Raw genomic sequence first — 25,868 nt, forward strand, 5'->3', positions numbered from 1 at the left:
GTGGTTCCAGTTCCTCAGCACGGGAACCTTCCGGAATGTAGAGGAGCATACAATAACAACTTGTACGAGGGAAACAAAATTTTTGGTATATCAAAAACACTCAATTTACCAATCAATATTTAATCGTTATTCAAATACTTTGACAACTAGTGCACATTTTCTCTATCCAACGAAAATGAGACGACAAGAAAATAGTTAATCAGCCGTAGTGTTGTCACTTATATCTTAGTAATTAATTATAAATTTAAATGTGATAATGTAATTAATATGAATTTGTAATAATAATTAACTGGTACCTGACATGTAAAATTATTTAAGCATAGATATGTACATTTATTTATTGACTTGTAAAATTTGCCCTTAATCAATAAAACATAACATAACATAACATATCCCTGGCAGTCGAGGCTAAGCGTCCTATTCCCCGCGTCAGCGAATCTACATAGCGTGACTAGACTGGGGAGAGAATAACATAATAACAGATGCGACATGTGAATACAAGGAAAACTTTCTAGAAACGATGACCACGCTTTAAGTTCTGGTTTATGAGTGAACATAATATCATGCTCTAAATAACATTATCATTTATCAACAAAGTTTCATAATATGTAAGCTTGAGCTTAGATCTTCGCCAGTCATATTGTAAGGTTTGATTATTTGAGATAGCGGGGGCTATTTGTTTGTTCCCATGGTTGCAAAAGCTAAGACTTTCCATATTGTATTTTGGTAAAATCTGACTTGTCACTGATTTTAAAAGTCAAATATCCACGTACAATTCCATCTTAAACGTCTAGATCTATCATCTGCAGGGGTCGTACAAAAAGTGCGGATGACGTCAAACCACTTATAGGCTGATTTCAAATAGTATTTTTGATTTTCATAAACAATTATCACTTATCATTTATCAACCTCTTTATTAAACGATATCGCCACTTGAAATGAGTAAGTACGTTTTTGACTGACACATTGTCAATCAGATGAACAATAAATTGACTTCGTTATTGTTTAGCTATTGTATCTTCGCGATTATATTTAGCTAAAATTTATATTTACTAATGTATAAGAAAACGCTCTAAAATGTCATCTTTACTCGAATATTGTGGCAATCCCACAGACTTGTTCTAACTAATTTCAAATAATTATACCTTATGGTAACAAGTTTCGTGAAATTTATTTTATTCACTACATCACCCTACCACCTGTATTATTAATTCCATGGATTTATTTACGATTATTTTGTTACTTCATTAATACTACTTTGTTACTACATGTCACACGGAAGTTTAAATACAAACTCAAACATCATCCTGTGTGCAAGATTACGTCATTTTTACGTCATCCGCACTTTTTGTCCGACCCCTGATCATCTGTACCCCTAGTGTAAATAAATTCGATTTCGAAACGTGACGTACGCGTTTGCGTTTAGTCTCATTTTGTATTGGATTTAGAAAGAGCGCGCCAAGCGGGACGTTTTGGAAACTCAAAATCCTATACAAAATGAGACTTAACGCAAACGCGTTCGTCACGTTATGATGTCGATCCAATTTACACTAGGGGCACTGATCACACATACTTACTGTTATCGCAATGACAAAGTCTGCCTTGTATTACAGGTTAGTAAAAATTAATACATATTTAAAGAGAATTACACATTTTTTGCGTACTGGAGCCAACTATTTCATGTGTAACTACTTTATTAAACAAAATACGCAACATGGGCTGACTGTGACTAATAATCTATGGTAAAACTCGAGTCGAGAGCTCGCGACCGACCGAGTTACGTGCTTCCTGAATACGTCTACGTAGTTACACTATTAAAAGCGCCTCCCTTACTGACTTATCAACTTGACCTGCCACAACGAGGCGTCGCTACTGCTGAACGATCAAAGTTAATCTTTGCAAGTGACTGATTTTTATGACAAAGTTCTTTGAAATATGTTTATATGTTACGTGTTTAGGTGGCTACCGTTCATCAACCTACCAACGGAGCGGCAGCTGACATTAACCAGGCTTCGACCGGTTCGATGATCGACCGAGTTACGTGCTTCATGAATATGTCTACTTAGTTACACTATCAAGACCGCCTTTTTGATCTGTCACGTGAAGATGTCGCCACTGAACAATGAAAGTTAAAACCTGAACTTTTCTATTGGAAGTCGATTTTGTTGACATTTGTCTTGCCGGCGGCTGTATCACGGTCGTATTTTTATCGCCTGTCACCATCCCTGTCACGTTCTAACAAGTATGTAAGTGCGAAAGTGTCAGGCATAGTGAGGGGCGATAAAAATGGAACCATGCTGCCACCGCAGGGCTTGGCACAGTCGCCGTCAGATTTATTGAAGCGACCGTTGTGCTCAAAAATTTCTATACACTTAGATGCCTTCAGAATAGAGGCGATATATCTGATGGCGACTGTACATCAAACGTTCACGTATTAAGTCACAAAATTGTGGGTCTTTGCAGTATAGAAACTTGGTAATAATAATACCCCGTCTTCTAAACTATACTATAAAGAGCGCCTTTCTTACAGGCAAAAGTAAATCATATTAAATGGACAGATTTTTATGATCAAGCCAATTACGTAAATTGTATGTTTTTATGCATGTTATTTATAAGATTTTATGATAAGATGTGTCCCGCCGAGTTTCTTGCTGGTCCCATATTGGGATACCCTCCTACAATTTAGGAGGGGTTTAAATCTTCTCGGGCAGAGGTGTAGAGTTAGAGCCGGTGTAGCTTTATTTGACGTTCATCAGCAAAATCTAATATGCCTACTTGAAAAATAAAATATCTTCTTTCCTTTTATGTATCTTGTCTTTAAGTTCTTTCCTTAACATTCAACAAGCGATGAAAGTTATTTAAAAAAACTCGTATCTCTTAACTTGTGTTTGCACATTGTGGGCCGAATTATTTTGTATGGTTGAATATTTTCATTATATTTCTGAGCAAAATTTCTCTCAGTATACTTACTTCTTAGGTCCTATGTTCAATACCGTTCAAATAATCGCCCGTATTAAATTTTCACACAAATACTTCTTACGGCTATTATAACCTAATCGTATCTGACGGAAATTATCAAAGCTAAAGGCCTTTTTAGGTCGAGTGATGGCCCTTTGTAGGGTTTCTAAAGGCAGAGCTAAGGGTCATAGCTGTAGGCGTTTTGAGATAAGGGATTACTAATAACTATTAATTTGTTAGGGTTCTTGTTATTTTACTGATGAAGTTTAATAATATGCTTCTGTATTATCGGCTGTTCGGTGTTGTTTTATGTAAGTTTAATATATTTCAGAATCAATTTAATAAACTAATATTGTATAAATTTGCCCATGAAGTTTAAGTCATATCTAAGTAAAGTTAAGAGGCTGTTAATACCTAAAGCGCGCACACTGTCTATTTGTATCGGAGTAAATGAGATAGCACTGTCGCATGTTACTGAGCCTGGGCAAGGGAATAATAAGAAAAATATTTAAATAAAAAAAAGTGGATTATTAGTGTAATATTTAACTCGACCACGGTTTAGATATAAATGTTTTGAAATTGTGATTTTAATTGCAGACCCATAAATCAAAACAATAAAGACATAAAACCGTTTAATTGTGATTTTAAGACCAATCTTTGCAATTATTTTCTATAGAGCCGATTTCGTTCAATCGTGTATCGAGTACGACCATGGTCTTTGTAATATAATTAATATTAACATATATTTTTCTTACTTGACTAAAAGAAATAGTCTTTCTTAAAAAACTGTTTAAGTAACATCAATTTCAAGGACATTGGGTGTTGACAGCCTCTTAAATAAGCTAAGCATTCAATACAATAATGCTTTTAGAATGCTGTTGAAACTGCCGCGTTTCTGCAGCGCATCGTCCATGTTCGCCGAGGCGCGCATCGACGGTTTAGATGCCACGTGGCGCAAGAAAACGGCCTCACTGCTTGACAGAGTGCGCGGGAGTAGCAACAGCATTCTAAACATGATAGCTAATAAGCTAGATTGTCATCTGTTGTGGACAATGGGTCAGCGGACAAAGGCACTATTGTTTATAAGTTATTAAATACTTGATAAGGTTACGGTTGTTATTAACATAACTGATAAGCTATAACTAACACATTTATGGACCGTATGTTGTCTTTAATAAAGACAATTTAATTTAATTAATTTAAATTTAGCTTTTGTGAATGAAAATACTCTGAAAATACGTGTGGAGACAGTTAACAAGTAAATACTACAGGAAGATAGTCATATATTATTATCGTTCGTTTTTGTTTGAAGAAAAACACTGACATATCCGACCCACATCGTACATTTCGAATTGGCCTGAACATGAATACCGCCCACACTATTTCAATACACAGTACTGCTACGTGTGCTACGCCGTAGCCGTAGCATTTTCTCGCCACGTAGCAATCATTGGACATAACCGAGTCAACGGCACTCAAACTGTTAACTTATTGAGTCACGTCACACCGTCATATACAACTTAACCCAATCACAATCCTGACTGCAATGACTTTACGCTGCAATATCTTTTTGAAACTACCCTCACATTCGCATTAAAAAAAACGATATAATGATTTTATATTATCAAGAGACTTATTACGTTTTGGTTTAAAGTAAGTTTCATTTACAGCGATATATTTCACTCAGTGTGACACAATAGCAGTATTTTTATGCAGTACATTAAAATCGCGCGTTGCTTTATTGAGCGCGCTACGGATGTTAAGGTGCAGTCAGTCAGTAAAAAAAATTGTGCTTTTTTAGACCACTTACGGTTGCCAAAACTTTAATTAGCAATCTTGAGGTCTTCTTCTAGTAACTTCATTGTTTTGTAACCTGATTTCTTCTTGATAGAAAAAAAATCATGAAAACGTCTAAAACCCATTTAAATTTTTTGTAACAATTTTTGCACTTTGGTGCGTCTTAAAGTTCAAATCAGGCCGACATTCACCGCTGTGCTGCAGTCGTAGCGCTACGTCGTAGCCGATAATATAGGTTTCCCGGTATGTAGTGGAAATGCTTCGTAGAGGCAAAACGACCACGTGTCGTGATTCATGTTGAATGGGTTATCTTTGCAGGCCAATATGAAAATTCTTCTAAAAACTGCGCAATATTTTTTTTTGTTAAAACTTAGAAAAAAAAATATATCCAAAAACATGATACCGCGATCCCACAGTCATCTCGCTCACGCGCTCAGTGAGACAAGAACTTAAGGCCACTGGGCCTTAAAGTATGAATACGTTGTGGAGTGTTTTTTATTGCGAGGGAAGTATCGGAAAATGGAATTACCGCCCTTGTACGGGAATAAGTTTTGCCGATAAACGGGGAAGTGCGACAAATAGCGGTGTTAAAGTCTGTGGCAGGGGTGTCGTAAAGTTCCAGCTCGATTCGGCCATTTATTTTCAACAATTTACATATTTTACGACTTTTACCCAAAATCAGAAGAAAATCTTCTTTGCATATTTACAATATTTTTTTACAACTGATAACTGTCCTTTCATACATGTAATTGAATAGATGTTTGCTGTCTTTACCGAAAAAAAAAACGCGGTAAGAACGTGCGACTTGCAATCCGGAGGTTCAAATCCCGGATCGTTCAGTCTGTACAATGGGGAATGATCCGAAGAACTTTTTGAATTGGTGCCATCGTCACGTGTTTATCATCGCACCTCCCGCCAAAGGAGCAAAGTTCATCCTCACTTCTTAGATACATGGCACACCAACAATGAGCGGGCATCTCGCTCGTTTCTTCCTAGAACGTGCGGAATATGGAATGACTTGCCTCCTTTGCGCTACGACATGGGATACTTCAAGAAGCGGGTATTTAGGGTTCTCAAGGGTCGGCAACGCTTAAGTGGCTCCTATGGTGTTGCTTATGTCCATGGGCGACGATGACCGCTTCCCATCAGGCGGCTAGTCTGCTCGTTTGCTGACTATGCTAACATAACATAACCAGTCGCTTTTCTGTGAAGGAAAACATCGTGAGGAAACCGGACTAATCCCAATAAGGCCGAGTTTACGCTCTGGGTTGGAAGTTCAGATGGCAGTCGCTTTCGTGAAAACTAGCGTCTCTACGCCAATTCTTGGGATTAGTTGCCAAACGAACCCCAGGCTCCCATGAGCCGTGGCAAAATGTACTTCAGTACTTCGCTGTACGCCTGCAACCTGTGGACGAGATACACGCAGCGTTCTATGAATGCCATGCGTGTACAGTACAATGACGCGTTCAGGGTACTGTTGCGGCTGCCGCGATACTGCAGTGCGTCGGGCATGTTCGCCGATGCGCATGTGGACGGTTTCCACGCGACGCTGCGCAAGCGCTGCGCCGCGACGCTCCGAAGGGTGCGCGACAGCCGCCACAGTCTCCTGGCCGTCGTGGCAGGGAGATGGGACAGTGCATTAATTAGGCACTGGACCTCCCAACATCTCAGTTTAGGTACTAACATAGTAATATAAGTATAATTGTAACTAACAAAATATGGATTGTGTCGTCCGAAATAAATGATTTTTTTTTTAATTCCGGGACAACGCGAGGAAGATAATGTGTTTTCCGTGTATCTCTACAATAAACATCTGTTAATGACATTCTTTACCGAATTTTAAAATTCGGACAGATTTTTATGGTTATTTTTAGACGTTATGATACAAACAACACGCAGAAAAAAGGGTAAATTAACTTGTACAATGCACAACTTGTCAATTGAACAGCAATGTTAAGCGAACAATGTCAATATAAGTTCAAAGATTCCTTCAATTCCCGAATTTTCACTTGATCAAGCTTTTACCCTTTCAAGTGGAATTCCCTCCATTTTGAGATAACAAAATACATGCTCTTATTTTCCTTTATGCAGAGTATATTTGATTTTTATTAAATAGCAAATATCTCGGAAAAAAATACACTTTATAAAATACAAAGGGGTCATTATTATCCACGTTATCTACTAACTTAACTGACCATGGGCGGACCTTTTATCATTGCAATAAAGTTTACGAATGATTTAAGCTTTATAATTATAATAGGGCTGTTGAAACATGTTGAACTTTGTAACTAAATCTAGTTAAATAGATAAAAAATAAACCCATATAACCGGACTAATCACAATAAGGCCTAGTTTACCCTCTGGGTTGGAAGGTCAGAGGGCAGTCGCTTTCATAAAAACTAGAGCATACGCCAGTTCTAGGAATGACTTGTCAAGCGCGACAACTCGAGGAAGAAGAAGAAGAAAATATAATAAGAAATTTATTACAATAAATTGGAACTTTAAAATATATATAAGAATTTAAAAAATACAAGACCTCAAATTTAATTTCCTTGTTTTCCATACATCGAAACGGCTTATTAATGACGTTACATCGTGACGTCACGATGTAGGTATTGCCTTTTGTTTGGAGCGTTTTGTCGGTAAGGCCGGTTGTAGATGTCCGGTGTTTTCGCCGGAAACCGGACCGTGTTACGTGACTACGTCCGGTTTTGTACATGGCTACCGACAGCTACACTCAAGAAAACCAGACATCGTCGCCTAACCCGGACAATTGTCCGGCGAAAACACCGGACATCTACAACCGGCCTAAAGGGGGATTGTCAGACTTGTGTGCTTTAACGCATTGAGTCCCATAGAAACATTTCATCCTCACAACAAATCTGATCGATTGATATTGATACCATCAATAGAAAATTCTCAACTAGCCTATTAGGTACCTCCTACATTTCGAGTACAAATGACTTTGACATTCATAAAGAGTTGCTGATTAAGTAATGACTAGTATTACACCCAATTAGAGTAGGACCAAGCATTTGCAGTAACAAAGTGTTGCAATGTCATCATAAATGTCAAATTTCTATGAAAATATGAAGTTCACTGACCCGTTTGTTTTGTTCAAGCGCTGCAAAGTTAGCTAAGTCGGACTCCACGATTTATTAGTTAATAGTTCGCAGCATTGTTCTACCGCTTGAGAGCTGGTCGTATTTGTAACAACAGTATCACTGGTTGTTTGCGAAACTGTTGACATTATGCACTAGGGAGCCAAGAATAACAATTTACAGCCATTTCACGCTGCGTCGAGTACCACAAGACGGACAGAACGGTCCGCGTCCGAGCTGTGGCTTCCGATACTTCGTTTTTTAATGAGGGTGATGAGAACGAAGTAGGCTACGGTGAGTGCTTACAATCTTTCGGGTCGATTATTTCCGAAAATATTCAGTGTATCAAAAAATTGTTGTTGGAGACCCTTATTCGTTTTCAATGACCTATCCAATGATATCCCATACCATTAGGTTAAAGGGAATGAAAATTCGCTTTGCATGGGAAGTAGGTACAGTCAGCATCAAAAGTAGCGGATCAAATAACGCATCATAAGTATCTTCCGTTCTATAACAGCGTAACAAAAACTGATGTCTTTAATATAGAACAACTGTAAAAGATATACTTTAAACGTAAATTTTATAAATTTATCTATATTTGGAAAAGTTATCTGAGATGTCAGATACATTTTCATTTATTGTTGCTGACTGTACCCTAATTTATTATTTTTTTGTAAATAGTTTTTATTTTACCGCTCCGTCGCCCTATATGATTTAACCTTTATGTATCCATGCCAAATTGCAGTTTTCTAGCACTATCGATCTCGGACATGGCGAAACTATAAGAGTTTCTATTCGTTACGGAACCCTAAAAATTACAACTTATATTTGGACCATGTTAATAATAATTAACGTTGAAAATTACACCATTGTTGCAGTATAGGACTAAAATAGCGCTTTAGTCCTAAAAGTAGTCCTGCTTTTTTTGCTCGGTATTTTTGCCACGGGTCATAGGAGCCTGGGGTCTCCTCGGCAACTAATACCTAGAATTGGCGTAGGCTCTAGTTTTTACGAAAGCGATTGACATCTGATCTTCCAATCCAGAGGGTAAACTAGGCCTTATTGGGATTAGTCCGGTTTCCTCACGATGTTTTCCTTCACCGAAAAGCGACTGGTAAATATCAAATGAAATTTCGCACATAAGTTCCGAAAAACTCATTGGTACGAGCCGGAGTTTGAACCTGCGACCTCCGGATTTAATGTCGCAAACTTTTACCGCTAGGCGACCAGCGCTTTTCTGCTTTAGTATTATATAAAAAAATACGTAAATTTATTTTATTTTCACTTGTTGTGATACAATCTACACAGTATTTTATTATGTTTAAATATTTCCGGAAATGGTCATTTCTTTGATGTATGCCATCCCGGATCAGTCTAACGCGATCCCGGATAAGAGGTTCTTTTCATAGCAAAACAAAGCCACGGCGGGAATATTGATAGCGTCGGCCACCGACCTTAAAGCATATGGACTTCTAATTCTATAAAATGTTAAATTGTAATTTTTGTAGGAGATATTCTTTTTCTTGTTAAAAACTAATGAATATAATCGGGCGTTACTTTGCGTAATTCCCTATCAATGAAAACAAAAATATTACTTTGATGATCCGCGAAAAGATTGTCAATGTCAGTTAGTGCTAACCCGTTATATTCTCTTGCATATTTTTTACATGCAATTCATGTTACCACCCTCCCCAAAAATAAAAACATCCGTTTCCGTTGCCAGCCGCCAGATCTTGAACATCTTCAGCATCTGCCGAGGGTGCCTCGTAGAGAGGCTAAACACGTGTCGAGTTTTGTACTTTTGGTGGTGGTTTGTTGTATTTGTTTGCGCATTTATTTTGGCGGTGGGAGGATGGGAACATTAATTGCATGTAAAAAATACACAAGAAAATATAGAATTTTTTCACACCAGCTCGTAAAGGCAATATTATATTGTTATTACTAATAAAATGGGTATTTGACAGAAATTCATCATTACATCACTTGGTAGCACTCCACAGCCTGACTTAAATTTTTCCCAAGGATATGCACAACGACCGAATGCGATGTCCTCATCCGACCATTCCCTGCGATAAACTAAATCCTTAATCCATCTTGGGATACCCAAAATTGATTGGTCGAAGTCCATCCTCCTCCTTGCATCGGTTTCCTCATCACTGGCCACTTCCAGGAAAGTGCTCCTCTTTGACAATTTACCGCCACCGTAAGAATAAGAAGTCCATACGTAAGATATCATTGGCCCCAACTTGGGTTCTCGTCCGTGTTAAAGGATACCTTTAAATGCTTAAGCGGCCGGGCATTCTGCGGGGTTTAATGGTATTGATTTTTTCGACCGTTTTTGCATTTATGTTTTTGAAGAGGAATTTCAGGATTAGAAAAGGTGGTATCATTGCGAGGCGCAATGAAAAGATTGGAATATTTTAATAAAATATGCTGACTACGATACACTGTTGTATTAGTACGATATGGACAAAAATCCGTCTACACTAAGTTTGCATGCACAGTGTTGCGTTAAGTACATATTGTATTGTAATGTAATTATGTATTGTAATTATCTTTATTAAGTCAAGATTAAATTATAAGTGTCAAATGATATAAAGTTACCATTTTTTGAATGAGAATGACAGTGAATTTTTCTCATTTTTATTTATTTATAAACTTTGGCGGCAGGGTTGCTATTGCAGCATTACTGGAGAAGCGTTAACGTGGGCAAATTTCACTGTCACTAACCTTCATAAATTGCATTGCTATGTACAGGATGGGCAAATAAGAGGTATACACCTTGTTTTTAAATTTTAACTATATTAAATGCAAAAATTAGTAAATATTTTTCTTATAAAAATATTATTCAGGGTTGGCAATTGTGTATGGGGGATAATTTCAGCCAAATACATATCTACCTCTAGCAGCAAGCAATTCTTTCTCAAATGTTTGTGTTGTTTAAAACAAGTTGTTGGCTAGATTAATTTCGAGAAACAGTGACAGTGATGGGCGCCCAAATTCCCCAAATTTTGCAGCTCCTGACTTATTTCTGTGAGGTGATCTAAAATTACGTGTCTATGCTAACAAGCTGATGAAATTTAAACAGTTACAACCGACCATCTGACACAAATTTACTAAGATAACGCCGAAAATGTCCAAAAATATGCTGAAAATTGCGATGATAAGGGCTCACATTTACCATTTACCTGATGGGCATTTTTCAGACATTATGTTTCGCATGTATTTTCCAATCCTGAATAATTTATTTTAAAATGCTTAATAATCTGTGAACTTAAAAAATTAAAAACAAAATATATACTTCTTATTTGCCTAGCATGTATGTGACTAATACTAAATAAATTTACTAATTTACTATACAATTTACAAAATAGAAATTGTGTCTGAAAATAACTTCTGTCTACGTTTTTCTAGTAATATTCTGGTGCTTTATTTCATTTCAAGCATGGTGTAACTTATTTTAAATACAGTGAACATCCCTATACATAACGTTGTTAACATATTATTGCATGTGCCTATGTAAAATAGTGCGTGTTATTTACCTTAATGTTAAATATTAAGATGTTGCTATATGTGAGATCCTATAATTGGCTCTGTGTCACTATTTATGTTGTTATTAGCATAGTTATAGCTGTTGGTTCTCCATGTAAATAAAATAAATAAAAAATAAATAAATAAAGTTAGTGTCCTTGTTAGTGTGGGTTAAATGTTGGAAGCTAAATGAGAACCACTTCCCGATTTTCGATTTAATTAGCTGGAAATTTGCATACATATGAAAGTCGGGTGACAATGTAATATTATGGTACCATCGAGTTGATTTGATGATGGAGGCAGGAGGTGGTCGTAGGAAATCTGTGATGACGGAACGCAACCTAATTGTGTTTGGATTTGGAGTGTATAGAATTGTCTCGATGATTATAAGTTGCCTGTGGTTAGAAAAGTACAATCAGCAACGAAAATTTGTGCCATTTTTTTTTATCGCTACAGCAACGCTGCTGCAATCGCTAATCGAATGTAAGCTTAAGTCAGAAGTGTGAGATGAAATATTTTTCAGTTCTCATGTTCTGAAAGAGGGTCATTGTTGTTCTGTAAAGTGTGCAGAAAGTGATACGTTTCTGCACTAGAGCTTTCTAAATTTTTTTTTTACGGATAGCAATTTTAAATTTGGTTTCAAATGGACTTGTTATACAATATCCATTGTGATATTTAACTCCCCTTTCCATAAATAACAATGTACATCATATCTTTTTTTTAGTTATATCATTCTCTTATTTTAGAAGTTACAGGGAGGGAAGTTTACCACTTTGGTAGTGTCTCTCGCGCAAACTATTCAGTTTAGAAAAAAAAAATTAGAAACTTTAATATCATTTTTAAAGACCTATCCATAGATACCCCACACGTATGGGTTTTATTAATAAAATATTTTTGAGTTTCAGTTCTAAGTATGGGGAACCCCCAAAATTTATTGTTTTTTTTTTATAATTTTTGTGAAAATCTTAATGGGGTTTACAGATACATCTACTTACCAAGTTTCAACAGTATAGCCCTTATAGTTTCGGAAAAAAGTGGCTGTGACATACGGACGGACAGACAGACAGACATGACGAATCCAAAATGGTTCCGTTTTTTGCCATTTGGCTACGGAATCCTAAAAAAGCATGTTTAAAGCACAATGTATTTTACTTTCCTAGTATTCGAAATGAAAAGTAGTGTTTAACTCGGGTGAAAGGCATCATTTCAGCCTCGGAATATTGGCGCTCTCACTGCGTTCGTGCTTGGAAGAAATTAGTGCTTTTCATACCTTGGCTAACAATCTACTATATTCGTTACAATATTTATTTACTTAAATACTGAAAGCTGTAGCCTTCAGCTACAGACTAACAAGTCTTAATTAATTCTGTTAAATCCAGGCATTCTTTCATAAGAGTTTTTTTTTATATCCTCTTCTATTAAACAAACAATATTTGTGCGTATGTCAAACAGTATATACTTATATCAGTCAGTTCATGAAGGTATGAAGCTAGCTTCAGGTACAGAGCGCAGGCTAGACCTTTGGGTTTCTCCTTTTCCCCCTCTTCTTGGGGGTTTGCAGGGGGTTGTTCACGCTGCTAAGGTGTGAGGCCAAATGATTTAACTAAAACCTGAAATTGACAGTACCCCTAGTGTAAATTTAGTCGATAGCGAAACGTGACGTACGCGTTTGCGTTAAGTCTCATTTTGTATGGGTTTTTGAACAGCGCGCCAAGCGGGACGTTTTGGAAAGTCAAAAATCTCATACAAAATGACACTTAACGCAAACGCGTACGTCACGTTTCGCTGTCGAAAATATTTACACTAGGGGTACTGAACTGAAGGCTTAAGAGTCCCCGCGAAGCTCGGCCGAATTTCACCTTCCCATACAGGGAGTTTCGTTCTCATTATAAAACTACGTGGACTGTAATGAAACTTTGCAAGTTTGCACCTACAATGACATGAGGTATATCAAGTCTTGTAATTAGATTATACAACTCCAGTTTAGTTTTATAAAATAAACGAAAAATAGCAAAAACAAGTTATTTAAGAAAAACTTAAATTCGCTCTATTTTTGTAACTATAGTATCTGAAGCTACATAAATTACAGGACTAGATAGAAGTCCTGTAATTTATGTAGTTAGAAGGACAAAGTTTCAGAGTAATTTAGCTAGTCGTTTTAAACTAACTACGTTTTTATGGAGAACCGAGCTTGCTGGGGACTAATTTTTTAGTCTTACCAATAATATATGATCACGCGCCATATTGCGGAATTTCATTGAAACTAAATTTTTCATAGTAGACTGAACTGTCACCCGATACATGAGAATAACAGCGCCCTCTTGACAATGATCATATATTTCTGATCAACCTTTATATTGTAACGGTTTGCTATAAAACCTTTTTCGCATTAAGCGCTTTGTGCTGGCTGTTTGACAAAATAAAAACATTTTAAAATCTCGTTCGGCAATCTGTCACATTTTTTGCACATGAGAAATGCTGAAGAAAATAATTCGTTGAATATAATATATTTACAATTGAATATCTCATTTTGTTGGTAAAATGCTGCGTACGTGTCCCCAGATCGGGTAAGAGTTGTAATTATTTAATTTAAGTTGCTAATTGGAATTGTTATGTTCATTTCTTGTTTATTCTACATTACTATGTTTGGCACTCTGTGTGACTGCCACATCCGTGAACATTAAAAGTTTGCTTAGGGATCGCTTAATATTTCTTCCTTTACGGGCCGGATGTTGCAGTCACTCAACATTTTCGAAATTTTCCTAAATTGTCTTTCATCTTAGGGATCAAGTCTGGGATTTAATTTGGCCCTCTCCAAACCCGTGGGGCATGCTACTGCGCAATTCGGATGTTACTGTTTGTGAGAGTCAGAATGGCGGGTGTACCTAAATAAAATTAAATGAAAACCATACCATATTTTTGTACCTAATTTGTACTATTTAGTACCTCCTTTAAAAAAAATTGTACCTCACGGTACTTAAAGTTATCACCAAAAAACAGGTCACCCGCCATCCTGACAGTCAGAATGGCGGGTGTACTTTATTACGCTATGTTCCCGTGGTTATTGATAAATTCTATAAAAGCCTAATTTTTGTACCTTTTTTGTACCTTCATATTCAATTATAATACGAGTCGTTTTATTTTTGGTTTCCAAGTTTTACTCATTTTATATTTTGCTTGCTATTACAATTTTGCAGGCGTTATAATTTTTCAAATTATCGATTTCATTTTTAAGAAAAAACGCTAAGGTACAATTATTTTTATTACGCCAGGATTTAGTACCTTTAATGTTTAATCTGTTAAGTTCAAATAACTCAGTAAATCATGTCTTAAAAAAGGCTAGGCGCCAATTCAAAGAAATCTTCCTAAGAAAAATCATTTTTAAGACATGATTTTCTGAGCTATTAGAACTTAACAGATTAAACATTAAAGGTACTAAATCCTGGCGTAATAAAAATAATTGTACCTTAGCTTTAAAAAAGGCTAGGCGCCAATTCAAAGAAATCTTCCTAAGAAAAATCATTTTTAAGACATGATTTTCTGAGTTATTTGAACTTAACAGATTAAACATTAAAGGTACTAAATCCTGGCGTAATAAAAATAATTGTACCTTAGCGTTTTTTCTTAAAAATTAAATGGATAACTTGAAAAATTATAACGCCTGCAAAATTGTAATAGCAAGCAAAATATAAAATGAGTAAAACTTGGAAAGCACAAATAAAATGACTCATATTATAATTGAATATGAAGGTACAAAAAAGGTACAAAAATTTGGCTTTTATAGAATTTATCAATAACCACGGGAACATAGCGTAATAAAGTACACCCGCCATTCTAACTGTCAGGATGGCGGGTGACCTGTTTTTTGATGATAACTTTACGTACCGTGAGGTACAATTTTTTTTAAACGGGGTACTAAATAGTACAAATTAGGTACAAAAATATGGTATGCTTTTCATTTGATTTTATTTAGGTACACCCGCCATTCTGACTCTCACTACTGTTTGTGGTCCCGGATCTGGAACATTGAAGTGGAACACCTTTCTATGCCTGTCCCGGATCCGGAACATTGAAACCGGAACCCACAAACCTAGATGCGCATGCTCCTCAACGTTCCGGAAAGTTCCCGTGCTGGGGAAACGGAACCAAAGCTGAAGACGGCCACACCCAATTGCGACGTACCGCGGCATTGTGGAGGGAAGTGACCCCTATTAAAGACTTGTTTCGCGCTTAATTGTCTATTGCCAGCTCAGGTATATAAGAACTCATGACCTTTCTTTTTTAGTTTTAACAAATTTTGTTATATTTAGTCCTGATAGTTTTCTTATCTTTCTCTTGGTAGGATATCTTATGCGACTTTAAACGTCACAATATGAAAACGCCAATAGACACTTAAATAACTGTCATCTCGGTACATTTTTTTTTATTTTTAAACTGACGTTATAGGGAGCGTGCATGAACTGTAGGAGGCAGCACTGTAGGAGGATGTAGCCCACAAGATAGCAGAACCTACTATGCACAAGAAAACACGTGACGTGTACATGTGCATGTTTATGGTTCCGATTCAGGCCACAAGATGGCAGACCCTCCAACGCGCACGGTCCCTATAGAGCAAGATCCCAGAGCCGCCAGACCTTACTTATTTTGTCAGGACTAAAATGTATGGGATAATATAGTGTTAGTATGTACTTTTATTGGCCCGACGGCCATTTGTCCAGTACAGGGTGCTAAAGGTAGGTAAAAATAATACTATCTTTTCTTAAAATCTCATAGCTGATTTATATGTATATTTTAGAAAATATTGCTAAAAACTGATAATCAACATTGCCAGACCATTTCTGCCGGCGGTAACTTTTAGCAGTCGCTTTAAAGCTGTCAAAAAATATTGTAACTTTATATATGATACTCAGGGACTGTAAGTAGCCACACCGCTCAACCATCCCCACTATTATAGTTTATATGTGTGTCTGTGTGAAACTTTATGTGGGTCTGGGGGATGGTTGGCATCCTCCAATTGGTCTGGCTACTTACAAAATGGTTTGTAATAGTTAATCAAGAGTGATAAGTAACAGTATCTTTTAGACAGTTTTAAAGGGTCTGGTAAAAGTTACCACCGGCGGAAATGGTCTGGCAATGTTGATTATCAATTTTTAACAATATTTTTTAAAACATACATAAAAATCAGCTATGAGAATATTAGGAAAAGTTAGTATTATTTTTAACAAACTTTAGCACCTTGTACCGGATAAATGGCCGTCTGGCCAATATAGCAAATATGCACACATTAAAAGTACATACTAACATTATATTATCCCATACATTTTATTCATGAGAAAATAAGTAAGGTCTGGCGGCTCTGGGATCTTGGACTAATAAACGACTGTTATCTTGGCTACTGCCTCTGATATGACAGCCTAGTATCTTTTAAGCCACGAGTACTCTAATGGCTGTACACACTCGTCTGGAGCCTTTGCAAAAAACCGACCTAGGTAATTGGAGAAGAGCGAGATGAGACGAGTAAGAGCGACATGTGATGTATGATCAGAGAAGTGATCAGTATGTACACACTCGCTCTCGGCCTGTTTCGGGGTCCCTCGACGTGTTTAGGCCGCGGACAAGACGCACGCGGTGCACGGCGCGGCAAGCGGAGAGGCGAGCGGCGGCTGCCTACGTCACCGCTGTCGTCTAAAACAGGTGCAATGTTCATTCAAGGATCTAAGACACATTCGTCAGATTCCTTTTTCGTCAGGATTAATTATATCCTGTTTTTTTCGGACGAAAACGGAATTCCCCTTTGGACAGGAAAAAAATAACTTTGGCGTGGAAGATATGGAATTATCCTGTGAAACTTGCATATCTTAATATGCTCCAACAGTGGATCGAATAATTGAAACATTTCATTCACAACTAAACTAGACGGAGCCCCGCTTTGCAGGGCTCCTATTTCTGCGCGGTTTGCCCTTCGGGCATCTGAAGCTACCTAAGGACCCTAACCTACCTATCCATTGATTTAGTGTGACGTTAGTGAAAACATTACACTTTGGGGAAAAAGCTACCTACCTCGTAAGTTAGGTTCGTTAGATAGATTCAGATGCTCGAATGGCAAACCGCCCAGAAATAGGAGCTCAAATAATAATAAATAATAATTATAGTATATGAGAATAGGAGCATAAGTTGTCAAGGAAATGTTTTTGGAAAAGAAACAGTGCGGTTTTAGAGATCCCTTGAAGGGATAAGTTCGCCTTTGTACTTAGCTTTTCCTAATTGTAAGTTGTTTTTGTACAATAAAGAGTTTACTACTACTTTCTACTACTACTATTTTGACGAAAGCGGAATCTAACCAAATGTCAATTTTTGTCCGAAAAAAAAAATAGGCTATAATTTATTCTGACGAAAAAGGAATCTGACGAATGTGTCTTAGATCCATTCAAGTAATAAACATCATTATCATATACATTTTCATCATGCCGCGCACGTCCAGTCTTCGGCCTAACAGAAGTATTTATGTAAAGTATGAAACGGGTCAGTAGTTACATAAGTAGACATTAATCAAAATATATTGAAGCTTTAATCTCCAGGCTCCGGAACACAGGTCTTTATTAATTCGATAAAATTCGGTCGCTGATTAAAATATCGAGCCATTAATTCTTTTCGATCATAGCGGGTTAATGACCCGTGAAACTTGTAAACTCCAGCGGAGCGTGAATGACCGGTGTGAGCGAAGAGCGACGACGGTCGGGAAAATACTTTTTAAAGGAAAAATGAATGTAAAACCAACAGCGCATGCTAGTAATTCTCATAACTTAGGGCCTGTTTAACAATGTCGAATTAAAGTTATGAATAAGCTACTTGCCACTTATCTGATAAATAAAATCATCGTTCGCGTTTCACAATCTTCAAATATGCTTAACAGGTAGATAAAGTGCTAAGTTTTGTAGGAAGTTTTATCTGGCAGTTAATTTATTTGTTAATTAGCTATCCAATACTTTACTTGGACATTGTGAAATAGACCCTTCAAGTATTTAAGTAGATCCCAGGGGTCTGCTTGGCAACTAATCTCAAGAATTGGTGTAGGCACTAGTTTTTACGCAACCTACTGCCATCTGATCCGACCTTCCAACCCAGAGGGTAAAGATTTTAGATTTAGATTTTAGATTTATTTATTTTCATAACGATAAATTACAGTATAAATTATTCTTATGTTAATCTATATGAATTTACATTATGATCGTCAATGATTTGGCATGCAAACATATAATTATAAAACGTCAATAATAATTATCAAAAAAAAAAAAAAACAAATTCGAAATTACCGTCAAATTAAAAACTACGAAACAAAGGAAACAGGAAACTAAAAAGAAATAATGGAATACATGTCAAACTAAATATTTAGTAGATATTATCACATAATGATCGTCATTAAAACTAAGAGCAGTAATAATAATATAAAATAGATCTTATTGGGTTAGTCCGGTTTCCTCGCGGTCTTTTCCTTCACCGAAAAGCGACTGGTGAATATCAAATGATATTATTTCAAATACGCTACAGCGTGGTTACTTGTCTCAAACATTAAATTTTACGCAGTAGCTTTACCAAACCAAAGTTTCATTACAAGGCCGTTACAAGTCTGTGGTGTAAAAGTCCTAAGATGTGGTTATTGGTTTTCGTTTAGACCTAGCCGCTAATGAATGCTCGATTTAATATTGAAAATGAAAATGAAAATGATTTATTTCATAAATGTTGGGTACACATATGACAAACAAGGTTGGGTCTTCCTAGTAGGTAAGAAATACCTGTGTCAGGAAGTCCCGCTCCTCCATAATAAACAGTGGTTGTTTGTAACAATTTTAACTATTTAATTACTTATCTATAACTTAATATTAAGTTATCTGAGAACGTGGACATGTGGTGAACGACTAATAATAGTTGTTGTGGTGTAAGAATATATTTTTCTTGTTTGAATTATCTTTTGGTTGGGTTTGATTAAAGAAATATAAGTTTTACCGATTTTTGTCAACTTAAATGTTTTCTAAATATATTAATGTGGTAAGTGTGGTAATAAAATAAATAAATTAAGGTACTCCAAAAAATGTCTACAAACATTTTACAGCTTCATATAAAAATTTACTCTCATATCCTTATGAGTCCTCGCGTGAGGTAGGCATATTGACATTTTTAGGGTTCCGTACCTGAAAAGGAAAAAACTGAACCCTTGATGTCCGTCCGTCCATCCGTCCGTCCGTCCGTCTATCTGTCTGTCAATACACTTTATCTCGGGAACGCGTGAAGGTATCGAGTTGAAATTAAAACTCAGGTCTACGGTACCTCTAGAAGCTGTGAAAAATCAAAATTCTAAGTTTACGTACCTAAAAAAAAAGATGCAGACATAACCGTCCATGTCGCAAAAAACGTATATTTCGACACTCTCAAGGGAATCGAAATGTATAGGGTACTTCCCGTTGACCTAGAACTATGAAATTTAGCAAGTAATATCGTCTTATGCTACATTTAGGTTTTTATTTTACCCATTATTTATTATGTAGTCGTTTGATATTTTAATTTTAATATTATATTTTTAGTTTAGAATTTGTAATGACATATTAAATAATAATGGAAGTGTGTGTGTGTGTGTGTGTGGAGTGTGTGGAGAATTTGCACGCCTGCATGCAGGTTGAATATGGATGTACAACTTAGCCATAATATCTTGCCTTGTAATATTCTAGTAAATAAAGATATTTTGATTTTGAAGTACAGGTAAAAATCTAAAAACTATAAATATTGAATAAAAAAATAATAATTTTGTACGAACCCTCAGCTGACGAGTCTGACTCGTTCTTGTCCGGTTTTTCTAGATTTCTATGGTTACGTTACAGTAATACATAGAATATTGACTGAGACAAGAAAACTTTATGTTCATGCTAGTTTTAAAATTAGACTGTAACTTCAATAGTATTAGAGCAGCTTTTAGCGGCGGTTTCGCGTACTAACCCTTACTAAAACAACCAAATTGTTTTCATAACTTAATACCAATTTATATACAAAAGCTAATATTTCATGATACTGTTTATTTTGTTTCCGCCAAATTTGATGAAACTACCTCCAAATAAACAAACAGCTACTCGTTTAATATAACGTTAGTTAAGACCGTATTCACTGTATAATAACACCCGCCGGCGGCATAAACTATTAAACAAATTTTAATCCTTTTCAAATATTAACCCTAACAGTAAAGAAAAATCCAGTATTTTAAGTCAAAGAAGACTGCGGGAGTAAATACGATAGACGAATAAAGCAAACTTTTTAACACCACGCGATTGAAACAGACGTAAGTACAGTCAGCGTCAAATACTTTGTAGCAACCAAAGTAGCCAAATAGTTCGGTACACCATATATTTAGTATGGTGTACCGAACTATTTGGCCACTTTGACTGCTACAAAGTATTTGACGCTGACTGTACAATGTTTTATCACGCTTTCGCATAGATATGTGCAACCACCATATCCTTACCGTATTTATTATGTTGTCACGAGTTTCAAACAATCGTTCAAAGGCTTAGGATTTTTTAAGGGATTGTGTATTGTTGGCTTTTGTTATGCCAGGTTTTTCTGTAGGTGCAGTCTCCACGGTGGTTTTCTCTGGGGACTAAATAATATTAAGCTTAATCAATTTTTCTTCGATACAAGTACCTAGCTGCTCCCTCACAAGTTTTTCTTACGTGGCTCTTCATTAGAATTCTTTATTTCATATTTTCTGTCTCTTTCTACCTCATAGACATGCTTACCTCGTTTTGTATAATGTACGAGTATGTTGACTCTGATAAATGAACTATTTTAACATGCTGCAGCAACTACTCGTATCTTTAACAGATAATTGTGCTTATTACTTCAGCAAAAATGTGCCCATAGCTTCTTCCTGATTTATTGTTTTACTCGTATAGCTGTAAAATTTATGTCTTTATATCCAGTATTACTTTGAGCAGCCATATTAACAATTTCTTTAACAAGCTTGATCCTCCATCACACGGTACAATGAACAGTGACGCAAATTATCTTTACAATATCAATGTTATTTGATATAACACTATCTCGTATCACTATCTTGTTGACTTGTTGGGACGGACGGCTCAAATTTCAAATTCAAATCAGCAACAATTTGGTATTCGTTTGTGTGTTCAATCGCTATATAGCTCTTCTCTTTACCATGGAATATTATTAAATAAGTATTAGTCTTAGAGAAGAGTAGAGCTATTGATAAATCTAAGTCCTTTTTTTGTACATGGGGTCAAGTTAAAATCCTGATAAATTATTTAAGTTGTGTATTTATCATATACGGTCGGCTTTCGGATTTAGTCCCCAAAGTTCCTTACATTGTGTTGTGTCAAACACGACGGACCCCGGGCTCAGACGGGTGAATTTTATGCTAATTTATTAGGTAAACAAATACATATTTTAGCTGTGACGGAAAGAAGTTTCAAGTGATCCGGTATTTACCCATTTAGGTTAGGTCGTGCGTAAGCAAATAGTACCTAGACAACAGTTTTTCTTTCATACAAACCTTAGGGTAGGTTTAAAAAAATACTTAGTAGTAAAATACGAATGGGCAAATGCCCTGTCATCGATATTCGTCGTCAGTATTTGTATCGCTGTCAGTGATTGATTGTTTCTGTAATTGTTAGAATACCTAATGAATGATACCATAGTTTACATTTTTCTTTAAATGTTTATATTTTTAGTAATAATACAGTTATACTCAAGAATTAAGGGAAGTGTAACCCAGCTCAGGCAGTATTTCATCAACCATCGATCAACGTCGGAGTGCAAACAGGAGTCTGTAATCGGCCTGCTGTCTCCCGAGGCACGCGCGTACTGACGCTTTTGATGGACAGAATAGTAATAGTGAACCACAGAAGATATTTATAGTAAAACTAATACAAACTGTTGACCATAAACAGAATAAAGAGAAATATGATACACTCAGCTACGCGCTCATATTAACAAAAACAATGTAAGATTGGACTAATTAGGTAATGCTAAAATAAATTGTCAGCAGGTTAGGCTGGCGAATCAAAACGCTCCTCGAAAACGACGTTAACGTTTACCCGTATGGATTGCTATTCAACTTCGGGTGGAACTTCATTTAAATCAATCCTTGACATGGGCTAGTCAGTTAGATTATTAATTCCTTTCAAAAGATGAATTCTAACTTGTAATTGAAATGGATTCGATCCCATATAACTCTTTTGCTGGAAATAGCGTAGTCAAAGTCTAAATGCACAATTTTATCGTAATTCAAGAAAACAATAACGTTTTATAAATTAACTTTTGAATTTGAAATGATGATTTTGCTAAACTGTATTGCTAAAAGTAGCCAAATAGTTCGGTACACCATATATTTAGTATGGTGTACCGAACTATTTGGCCACTTTGACTGCTACAAAGTATTTGACGCTGACTGTACAATGTTTTATCACGCTTTCGCATAGATATGTGCAACCACCATATCCTTACCGTATTTATTATGTTGTCACGAGTTTCAAACAATCGTTCAAAGGCTTAGGATTTTTTAAGGGATTGTGTATTGTTGGCTTTTGTTATGCCAGGTTTTTCTGTAGGTGCAGTCTCCACGGTGGTTTTCTCTGGGGACTAAATAATATTAAGCTTAATCAATTTTTCTTCGATACAAGTACCTAGCTGCTCCCTCACAAGTTTTTCTTACGTGGCTCTTCATTAGAATTCTTTATTTCATATTTTCTGTCTCTTTCTACCTCATAGACATGCTTACCTCGTTTTGTATAATGTACGAGTATGTTGACTCTGATAAATGAACTATTTTAACATGCTGCAGCAACTACTCGTATCTTTAACAGATAATTGTGCTTATTACTTCAGCAAAAATGTGCCCATAGCTTCTTCCTGATTTATTGTTTTACTCGTATAGCTGTAAAATTTATGTCTTTATATCCAGTATTACTTTGAGCAGCCATATTAACAATTTCTTTAACAAGCTTGATCCTCCATCACACGGTACAATGAACAGTGACGCAAATTATCTTTACAATATCAATGTTATTTGATATAACACTATCTCGTATCACTATCTTGTTGACTTGTTGGGACGGACGGCTCAAATTTCAAATTCAAATCAGCAACAATTTGGTATTCGTTTGTGTGTTCAATCGCTATATAGCTCTTCTCTTTACCATGGAATATTATTAAATAAGTATTAGTCTTAGAGAAGAGTAGAGCTATTGATAAATCTAAGTCCTTTTTTTGTACATGGGGTCAAGTTAAAATCCTGATAAATTATTTAAGTTGTGTATTTATCATATACGGTCGGCTTTCGGATTTAGTCCCCAAAGTTCCTTACATTGTGTTGTGTCAAACACGACGGACCCCGGGCTCAGACGGGTGAATTTTATGCTAATTTATTAGGTAAACAAATACATATTTTAGCTGTGACGGAAAGAAGTTTCAAGTGATCCGGTATTTACCCATTTAGGTTAGGTCGTGCGTAAGCAAATAGTACCTAGACAACAGTTTTTCTTTCATACAAACCTTAGGGTAGGTTTAAAAAAATACTTAGTAGTAAAATACGAATGGGCAAATGCCCTGTCATCGATATTCGTCGTCAGTATTTGTATCGCTGTCAGTGATTGATTGTTTCTGTAATTGTTAGAATACCTAATGAATGATACCATAGTTTACATTTTTCTTTAAATGTTTATATTTTTAGTAATAATACAGTTATACTCAAGAATTAAGGGAAGTGTAACCCAGCTCAGGCAGTATTTCATCAACCATCGATCAACGTCGGAGTGCAAACAGGAGTCTGTAATCGGCCTGCTGTCTCCCGAGGCACGCGCGTACTGACGCTTTTGATGGACAGAATAGTAATAGTGAACCACAGAAGATATTTATAGTAAAACTAATACAAACTGTTGACCATAAACAGAATAAAGAGAAATATGATACACTCAGCTACGCGCTCATATTAACAAAAACAATGTAAGATTGGACTAATTAGGTAATGCTAAAATAAATTGTCAGCAGGTTAGGCTGGCGAATCAAAACGCTCCTCGAAAACGACGTTAACGTTTACCCGTATGGATTGCTATTCAACTTCGGGTGGAACTTCATTTAAATCAATCCTTGACATGGGCTAGTCAGTTAGATTATTAATTCCTTTCAAAAGATGAATTCTAACTTGTAATTGAAATGGATTCGATCCCATATAACTCTTTTGCTGGAAATAGCGTAGTCAAAGTCTAAATGCACAATTTTATCGTAATTCAAGAAAACAATAACGTTTTATAAATTAACTTTTGAATTTGAAATGATGATTTTGCTAAACTGTATTGCTTTGATAAACATTTTCCTTTCTTCGTCAGTTGGGAAAACGTAAAAAAACCGTCCTCAAATCCAATCGTCCCCTTCAAAAGTTATTCAAAATGATTTCCGATTCCCAAATAAGCCGTTACCGAGATGAACCAGCAGTAATGTTCTGATAACGGCTCAAGCCGAAAATGAAGTCGTTTTAAAAGTGTTAAGTGGACTTTTTAACGACTTACCGCTGTTCCAGTAACCAATCAATTCCTGAAAACATTGTGGCGATTTGGGATTTTTGAAGAGATGTTATGTTAACGGCATCAATTATGGGACATTTAAGAGAAAATTAGGAGTGTTTTTGATATTTCACCGACACCTGTAAAACCGCTTTACGCTTTAAAAGTTGAATGTCCAATCCGTCTTTTATGTTTTCTATGTATATAATGAAAGCTACTGCAATTGGTTTCAATATTTATTACCAATTAAAACTGTGTTTTTTTGCTCCAGTCATGGGATGTATGGCGCCATTAATCTTCAAACTTCAAACTAACAGATATATATGAAAAATTTAACTTAAGCAGCTCTTTGGCTCTTGTTTATGGTAAAATGTTGCCAGCGATTAAAAAATGATGATAAATACTTGTTTTACAGGATTTGTCTATACCATCCCACTACTGAAGCCTTTTCCATTATAGGGGTGTGGCTACGCCATTGTGATAATTTCATACATTTTTAAAATTAATTTAAGTTTATTTAAATATCTCATACACACAACTAGAACGCACCTCTTATATATTTTATATATGGCAACATCCTTTGTCCTATACCCCCACCCTCACCTTAAACCGCCAGTGCAAAATAAAATCCCATCGCGCGCGCGCCCAAAAACTCGCACTCGTCTAATCAAAACTCAAAATACATGTGAAAAAATACTCCAAGAAGATCAGTGACATCACTTTTAACGCTGTGCATCGTGAACAATCAAATTTTCGTGTTTGTGGTGAAATACGAACTCAAAATTGGAGTCGGCGGGATATGAGCTATTCGAAGGTGAGTCCCTGCCCCTCCAAGTCTGGTCCTTCGAATCCTGATCCTTTCTATATAAATATCCCATTATCTCGTACATATTTACATTATTTACACACTCAAAAATAT

At 36.1% G+C, this 25,868-nt stretch overlaps 1 long non-coding RNA gene across 1 annotated transcript; it reads left to right on the forward strand.

Annotated features, from left to right (window-relative positions):
- The first annotated feature begins 13,431 nt into the window (after positions 1-13,431).
- On the forward strand, positions 13,432-16,560 carry LOC133524723 (uncharacterized). Its single transcript, XR_009800418.1, has 2 exons — positions 13,432-13,954; positions 14,171-16,560. It is a non-coding gene; the product is annotated as an uncharacterized LOC133524723 (long non-coding RNA).
- The last annotated feature ends 9,308 nt before the right edge of the window (positions 16,561-25,868 follow it).

This window comes from Cydia pomonella, chromosome 14 (assembly GCF_033807575.1).
Source record: "Cydia pomonella isolate Wapato2018A chromosome 14, ilCydPomo1, whole genome shotgun sequence".
NCBI lineage: Eukaryota > Metazoa > Arthropoda > Insecta > Lepidoptera > Tortricidae > Cydia > Cydia pomonella.